This window comes from Lagenorhynchus albirostris, chromosome 14, assembly GCF_949774975.1.
Source record: "Lagenorhynchus albirostris chromosome 14, mLagAlb1.1, whole genome shotgun sequence".
In the NCBI taxonomy this organism is placed as follows: domain Eukaryota; kingdom Metazoa; phylum Chordata; class Mammalia; order Artiodactyla; family Delphinidae; genus Lagenorhynchus; species Lagenorhynchus albirostris.
Window position 1 is genome coordinate 24599342 of NC_083108.1, and position 8993 is coordinate 24608334.

Below are 8993 nucleotides of genomic sequence, written 5' to 3' on the forward strand. Positions count from 1 at the left end.
CTTCCTGACGGTGAAGCCTGCACACTCACCCTCCCCAGGAGCTTTCTGTCCGTCCGCGTGTTGTCAACGCAACCACGTGGAAGCACAGCTCTAGACACTCGAGAGCCGAGTGCCAGGGCAGGTGGGTGACTCAGGGGATATGACTCAGCGTGCTGGGTTTTGGAGTCAGAGAGACCAAGGTTGGAGTGCTCACTTGGGTAAGTCACTTAACCTCTCTGAACCTCAATTTCTGAAACATCAAATGCGCATTATACCTGCCCCATGGGGCCAAAGGGGGGATTAGTGAGGAAATGCATCAAAGAGCCAGGCATAGCATGGTGAGGCTGAACCACGTGGGGTTGCTACCATCTGACTGTTTAGACCTACAAAAGTGGCAATTTCATGCCATTTAATCTACTAGATGTTCCATTCAAGGCGGTGGTGATTAGGGGTCCCCAACCTTCTTTTTCCCCTGGGGCCACAGACGGGGGCTGTGTGGCAACGGGGCCGAGAGAAGGCAGTGGGCGGGTGGTCAATATCGGGGTGATTCCCTGCTGCTCGGAACGCCAGCAAACCGCCGAGTCCAGGCCAGAGCAGAAGCGAAGGCCGGTGGGAGCCAGGGCAGGAAGGCTGGGATGCCCGGCCTCGGGAGGAGGGGGCATGGGCCCCGGACGGTGCCCACAAAGTGGAGCAGCGTGCACAGCCCCAGGTTGCCTGGCGCTGAAGCAGCAGGCCCGAGTTGCCAGCTCAGCGGTTTTCCCCAACCAGAAGCGCCCCCCTCTCTTTCTGAAACTAATGATTTTCTAAAAATGGATTCCCTCCCCTCCCCCAGCTGCAATTAATCTGGCGAACACGAAGTGGCCGCCGCAGGAGGCCCTTGGTGAGTTCGGACCAATGCAAGTGCTTTGACTAATCAGGAACGATTCATGGCTGGGGGTGAGGGGTGGGCGAGGGTGCCTGGCCTGGGTGCCAGGCTGGGCTCACTCTGGGGTCTATTTAGTGCCCACTAGAGCCACAGAGACGAGGAGAGCTGGGGCCATCTTTCTAGGGAGCCTGTATGATGGGACTTCCTTGGGATTTGAGAGCCGCAGGATCTCAGACCCCAGCTCCGAGGTCATCCCATAGACACACGTACCCCAGGCCGGACATTTCATTCTCAGACATTTCATCCATAGCTATGTGGCCCCCGTTTCCCAGCCTCCCTTGCAGTTTGTTTGGGGCCGTGTGACTAGCTCCGGCCGATGGGCTGCAAGTGGAGGGGCTTCGTAAAGAACTGGTGAGAGGTGATCCAGCTCTCCCTCTCTCCCTCTGCCGCAGGGAGCTGGAAGATGGAGGCATGAGATGAGAACAGCCTGGATCCCTGAATCGCTGCCCTGGAAAGCCACTGGGCTTGCCGCAGGCTGTGTGAATGTACAGCTTTATGGTGCCACAGACGGAGCTTGGGTGATTTGCCATCCTGATGAACCCATGACCTGTTCCACCCACCCAGACACTCGACCCAATCTGTCTTGCTTTCTTCTTTTTGTGGAGATTGGTCTTGTATCTCCAGCTGGACTGGAGCTCCTTGAGGTCAGGCACCAGCTCGCCTACTTAACTTTTTTTGTTTGTTTTGTTTTGGTGTTTTCGCATACTTACTTGAATCACAGCTTTCATCACACCAAGCCCAGCTCTGGGCTCCTAGTAGGTGCTTAGTAATTACCTGCTGTGGTTGACACGAACTGAGGGGCCTCCCCGTGGTGTCCCTGGAGGGACTGCTGGCTGCCCTCTAAGGGCACAGTCTCCCCATGTGGTCCAAGGCCACATGGAAATACCCCCTTGCTGGAGCTTCACCTCCTAAAAGCCACTGGCAGCCCCTCTCACCTTCTCCTCAAACCCCACCCAACTCCCCAGGCACAAGAGACAGTTTCAGCCCAGGCCAGTGTCAGTGGAGACCCGGCCAAGACCAGTGCCTCCTGGGCTTCCTCACTCAGCCAAGGAGAGAGAAATTTCCAGAGCAGAGCCCTGGCTCAGCTGAACACATCAGGTAGCATTCCCAGCACATAGCTCCTCTTTTTTTTTTTTTAATTATTTTAAAAATTTATTTATTTATTTTATTTCTGGCTGCATTGGGCCTTCGTTGCTGTGTGCCGGTTTTCTCTAGTTGCGGCGAGCGGGGGCCACTCCTTGTGGTGGCGCATTGGCCTCTCATTACAGTGGCTTCTCTTGTTGTGGAGCACAGGCTCTAGGTGCCTTGCGGGCTCAGTAGTTGTGGCTCATGGGCTCTAGAGTGCAGGCTCAGCGGCCATGGCTCACGGGCCCAGCCCCTCCGTGGCATGTGGGATCCTCCCAGACCGGGGCTCGAACCCGTGTCCCCTGCATTGGCAGGCGGATTCTTAATCACTGAGCCACCAGGGGAGCCCCATAGCTCCTCTTATCCTGCTTTGCTTTTCTCCATAGCACTGGTCGGCATTATTTGTACTGTATTATATACATGTTTAGCATTTTATTATAACCTGTTTATTGATTTGGTTATTGTCTGACTCCCCTAGTAGATGGGAAGTGCTGGTCACTGCCATATCCCCAGTATCTAGGACAGTGCCTGGGACATAGTAGGCTCTTGACAAATATTCCTTGGATGAATCAGTGTTGAATGACTACTCAACTTTCCAACTGAAATAAACGCATTCAAGTTTCAGATGAATTTAGTTTTCCCCCAAGAAAAGTAGGTTTGTACTTGTTTTATAATATTTGTGAAAAGAAAGAGTGCATTCTTATATTTTTTCCCCCAAAAGGTATGTGCAAAACTTTGCCTCTTGGGGTGATGGTAAGAGCTGCCACCGCAGTCATCATAATAACAGCAGCCTGTGTTTATTGAAGGCAAAGTTTGTGCCAGGCACTCTCAGCAAGGCACTTGGTGTTGTCTCTAAGGTAAGGGTTGTCATTAGCCCATTTTACAGGTGAGGAAATGGAGGCCCAGGCAGGAGTAGAGCAGGAGCCCAGGTCTGCCTAATTCCACAGCTCTTGTTCTGAGTCCTGAGCCCCCATGGGAGGCTGCAGTTGCGAAAGAGCAGTTTTTCTGGTCTCTTTCTTCGAGGTTAAGATACAGCCTGAGGCCCAGGTTCTGTTGAGGCAGCTCAGGACTCCAGGGGTATCTCTGCCAGGAGACCTGCCCTGTGGTTGGGCTGTCCTGTCCCATCAGGGTCTGGAATCTTTGCTGCGTCCAGGCCTCATGTCACCAGCACCAGATCTTCTACTAGCACACTGCAGCCTGAGAAATTACAGTGCCCAGGAGACTTGTCCCAGAGACCCTGCCCAGGGTAATTCCAGAGCAGGAGAGAATGCTGGGAATAACAAGAAAGACAAGGTCAGGCTGCCAGTCTTAGGTAATGGAATGGTGTGTCATGGGCATGGGACATGGGGGATGGAGAATTTTATTTTATTTATGCAGGTTTTTCCCCAAACTTCAAAAAATACTGAAAAACACAAAAGTAAAAATTATCCTCCGTCTCAACGTTTAAAATTATGCCTTCCAATGCCACTTCCCAGAAATGATCATGATCACAGAGGCTTTGATTCATCCCCTTCTGAACCTGGTCTCTGCTTCTGCCTATGCACATACACAATTTTCATGAATGGAATCAAGTTATGCATATTGACCTGCAACCTGCTTCTGTCACTTACCGATACATCACAGACATTTCTGTAGATCATTCATTTTCATGCTGGTCTAGTATTGGAGCTGAACTTAAAGGATGCTCGTATTCATTTAAAAGATATACCACTTGATACTGAACAGGAGCAAAGGTGTGGAGCAACTGGAACTCTCTCGTGAGGATGGTGGGCGTATCAATTAGTTTAACCATTTTTGGAAAACTGCTTGTCAGTATCTACTGAAGCTAATCATACTCACATCGGAAATGCAGATGTACATTCACCAAAACGCCTGAGCCTTCTGAATATTAGCATATTCATTGCAGCACTGTTCGAATAGCCACAAACTGGAAACAACTCAAATGTCCATCAAAAGTAGAATGGATTTTTTTTAAATGTGGTTTATTTATATAGTGGATGTCATACAGCATGGGAAGGAAAGAACTACAACTGCACACAACGAGAGAGTGAAAGTCACAGGCGCAGTGCTGAACTGAGGAAGCCAGACACACAAAACCCAGACAAGTATGATTCCATTTGTATAAAGTTCCATGTCAGGCAAAATGGGTCTACGGTGTTAGATGTCAGAAAAGGGCATGAGAGGAACTTCTGGGGGCTGACGATGCTGTTTCTTAATCAACTGGCTCTCTACATGGAAATTCATTGAGCTGTACACTTACGATTTGTGCACTTTTCTGTATGTATTATACTTCAGTTAGAGTCTATTTTCTAAAAAGAGGATCAATGGCATGCAATCCCTTCCCCCTGAATCAGTCCTGTTTCCCCTAGGTTTGTCCCTTTCTCTCTCTCTTCCAGGACCTAAGGAGCGCACACAGCAGGTGTGGCATGTCTTCATTGGTCCTGTAGGGCAGGGAGAGAATGAGCCGGACATTCTAGCTGTGGGATCCCTGGGACCCGGTGGCCAGCCTCGGGGGGGCACTCAGGCTGCACTGCCCCCCAGGCTTGCTCCGGTGGGTGGTGGGCAGGAGGTGGAGGAGAAGGAGGAGGAGGGAGAGTGGTGGGAGGAGGTAAAGGGGGTTCCTGTCCTCATGACTGTTTAGTGCTCCGACAAAGAGCCTTGTGGCTGGGCAGCTGCATGAGTGGTGGAATTTCTGGAGTCCTAGGTACTATCAGAACAATGATAACCACTACTACAACTATTATTACAAATAGTAACTAATATTTCTTGAGCACTTACAAAGCGCCAGGCGCTATGCTAAGTGTTTTATATACATCCCTCCTCTTAATCCTTTTAGCATGTAGTTATTTGTGTTCCACATACGTATTGGAGGCTCACATATGTACAGTAAGCCCCCTGCCTACAATATCCCACCAGCCCCTGCTTAATTTTGATTGTCTAGTTGTTCGTTTAAGGACCTGCTATGTGCCAGACTCTGTTGAGCCCTGAGCTGTACAAATTGGCATGATACACTCTCTGCAGTGTCTGAGCGGGTTAGTAATTGGGCGCTTAACCAAACCAATGTTCAGTGTTTTATTTCATATTCTAGGGTGCTCCAAATAGGTAAATGGATAAGTAAAATTTCATTTGTTTTGTTGTTCAGCAAAACTTAGCAAGCTAGGTTCACTAAAAATTAGACTAAATTAAGAAAAAGGGAAAATAACTTTAAAAATTATCTTTAGTTCCACAATCGCATTGAACCTGCTGACATCTTAGCACATCCCTTTTAGACTTTTTAGAAAATACATTCTTATGTGCCTACCATAGTAGTAGGTGCTCGAAGAAAAGTTGTTAAATTGTTATAAAAGTGACACTATGATATTGTTTTGTAAACTGTACCGTCCTCCAGACACTTAATAATCTAATGAGATCATGTTCCAGGTCCGTGAATGCACAGCTACTTCTGATGTTTTTTTTCATCATCAGGGAGTGGAATGGTGTGTGTGGATGTAATTTTTTTCCATGTATTTGGGGGACATTTGCATTTCTTTTGTGAATTTCTTTATATCTTTTGCCTATTTTTTCTCTTGATTTGTTATTCTTTGTGACCATTTATTTTTAAGGAATTAAAAACTTTTTTCAAGTTCATGCACAAAGTCTTAAAAGTCAAAGGTAATTGAAAGCCTTACCATGAAATACAGCAGTCCCCTGCCCTTTCTTTCTTCCCCTGAGTTTCCCAGAAATAACCTTTTCAACTCTTCCAGCTGTTTCTTTTGGTGTTTATCACCATATCTCTTTTTCTCTTTAGTATTTAAACATATTTTATTGGTTTAAAATCTGGTAAAAGTAATATATATTCATTATCAAATATTCAAAAGCTACAAAAGTGTGTTAAGAAAAAATGTTAAACCCTTCTCAATTTCTTCAGTGCTACTGTTCAGGGGTAATTTACATTACAGCTGTGATTATATCACCATATTTCTAAATAATATTCTGATATTCCTTAATGCATTAATTTTAAATATTATCTGTTAACTTTCTATTAACTTTCTAGTTAGGGATCACTGTCTCGAATCTTCATACTACTTCCCTTCTCATCAATAGTCAATACTTACACTATTGGAACTATGCCAGTCTTGTTCACTGCAGAGCCATGGAGTGTACTATGACTGCATTTCATTCCTTACACAACTCTGGTATTCCTGGAGTTAAGACTTGCGTAGGTTCTTTTCATTGCCTTAGAGTTCATTGTAGTTTGCTTTCCATACACTTCAGGCACTTCTCAATATACTTCAAGCACTTCTTGACTTTTCCTTAAGGTCAAACCTATCAGACAATTTGTCAGTTCAATGTTTTTCCTCCTCAAGTATCCATCCTTCTGCTCCTTCTGGACGGGTTGCCTCATGGACCTTATTGATGCACAGCAGTTACCCCGAAGCATCCCTCCACCCCTTTGTTGGCTTGGGTCTCTCGTTCCCTGGATCCCATGAGTTCATCTTCCTTGGTTTAATCCATCATTTTGGTGCCAATTATCTTTTTTTTTTTTTTTTTTTTTTTTGCGGTACGCAGGCCTCTCACTGTTGTGGCCTCTCCCATTGCGGAGCACAGGCTCCGGATGCGCAGGCTCAGCGGCCATGACTCACGGGCCCAGCCACTCCGCTGCATGTGGGATCTTCCCAGACCGGGACACGAACCCGTGTCCCCTGCATCGGCAGGCGGACTCTCAACCACTGCGCCACCAGGGAAGCCCTGTTTGTTGGGTTGTTTGTTTTTGGCCGTACTGCACGGCTTGCAGGATCTTAGTTCCCTGACCAGGGATCGAACCCACGCCCTTGGCAGTGAAAGCGTGGGTTCCTAAACACTGGACCGCCAGGGAATTCCCTGGAAGTTTCTGGATATCAAATCGTTTTCTTTTCCCTGCCAGTACCTCAACTTAGGCATTCCTGGCCTCTGGCCTGAGTAATTCGGAGGCCTCCTAGCCATTCTCCCTGTACCCATGCTTGTCGCCCTGCTGATTGATACTCCTGGTTATGGCAGAGGGCATTCTGTAAACCCAGATCTGAGTTTTGTTTGTAAAAGCCATGCACTTTCACGTTTCCACACTTTCCCACAGACTCTTGGCTGGGAATGTCTTTCCCCCCTTCTCTAGCTGATGAACTCTATTCTTTCAATGTCCAGCTCAAATATCTCCTCCTCCAAGAAGCCTTCCAGTCTCTTCTGTTGGCATGAGCCAGATTCTGCAGCACTTTATATGACACTTTCTTATAACCCGCATCCTTATCTGCCTTGGGCCAGATCCTAACACCAGCTAGCTAAACCACAGGTCACCTTCCCTCAGCTCCTACATCTGCACACTCCCTGGGGAGAAAAGCCCTACTGTATTCAACACGGACTGTGTGCCACGCCCTCTGCTGAGAATTTTCCATACATGATACAATTACAAACTGAACTCAAAGCCCTTCAGCAACACCCTTCTGTGCCTGTGTGCACTTTTATTTTATTTATTTATTTATTTTTTGCGGTACGCGGGCCTCTCACTGTTGTGGCCTCTCCCGTTGCGGAGCACAGGCTCTGGACGCGCAGACGGCCATGGCTCACGGGCCCAGCCGCTCCGCGGCATGTGGGATCTTCCCGGACCGGGGCACTTACTCGTGTCCCCTGCATCGGCAGGCGGGCTCTCAACCACTGCGCCACCAGGGAAACCCGTGTGTGCACCTTTGACAGTCTGGGCGGGAGTGGGATAAGCCAAGACTGGGAGGTGGGGGAATGCGAGCAAGAGGACGTCTGTTATTGATTTGCCTGTATGCCCCCTGGGCTCTCTACCTGGCTTGGAAAATTCTTTGAGAGACTAAAGAGCAAGACACTTGCTTTCCCAGCTTCCCTAGTGGCCACGTATAGGCACGTGACCTGGGATTGGCCAATCAGATGCCCCTGCTCTGGTGTTGGAGTCAGAGTGAGGGAACAGAGGCGCAGGAGGCAGGAGAGTGATTCTAGGGGTGGGCAGTGGCCACATCCCATTTCTGGGGATCAGCAGCATTCGTGGGGCGAACAGCACAGTCCAGCGTTCGGTGTCCGGTGCAGACGTCAGTGGGGAGAGGAGAGTGATCTGGAGCTCCGGCGCTGGGGTGAGGGTGGCCAGTGGGATCTCAAGAGGCAGCTCTGTGGAGGGGTTTTGCCAGCCCTCCCTGCTCTGGAGAAGTTCTCTGGCCCACTGTTGATTCTGTGGGACTCCTACCAGGATCCTGTCAGGACTTTTCTTTTGTGCTTAACTCAGCTAGAATGCTCTTCTGTAGTTTGCAACTCCAAAGACTGACCATAGATAGAGGCCGGGAGGGGCATAGGACATGGTTGGCTGCAAAGCCATCCCACTGGGACGGGAGAGCTGGGAATCTCTGCCCCTCCTGACACTGATGATGGCCATGGCACGCTCCCCACCTGGGTGGTCACTAGGGTCCTAAGCCAGCAGAGGCCACTCAGCAGGGGCAGAGTCGTAAGGTTACGGAAGCCCTTAGGAAAGCCCCAGGAGGACCCAGCCTTGAAATAGAAATGTCCTAGGCAGTGTCCTTCCAATCATGACAGCCATGCAGTTTTAAAGCCAGGGCTGCCCTTCAGAGCAGCCAGGGGCTGGGCACCCATGGTCAGCAGGCCTGGGTTCTTATCTTGCTGTAATTAACTCCCTGTGTAGCTTGGGTAAGTCACTCCTGTTCTCTGGGCCTCACCCAGAAGCCTGGGATATGGACAGATAACCGAGGTCTCCCCTAGTACTCGTGCTTCCAGTATGAGCACCCACGGCCTCTGGGGCCTCCTCTCCCCTCCTGCCCCCTGCCCCACCCGCTGAACTCCCATGAACTCCCTGACAGCAGGTCCCTGCCATACACACAGTAGGTGCTCTAAAAGTGTGGGTTGACAGCCAGGGAAGGGCCAGCTCTGCTGGGGTGTGGGTGGGTTGCTGGGGTCCTTGGCGACACTCAAGGATCTTTTCCTG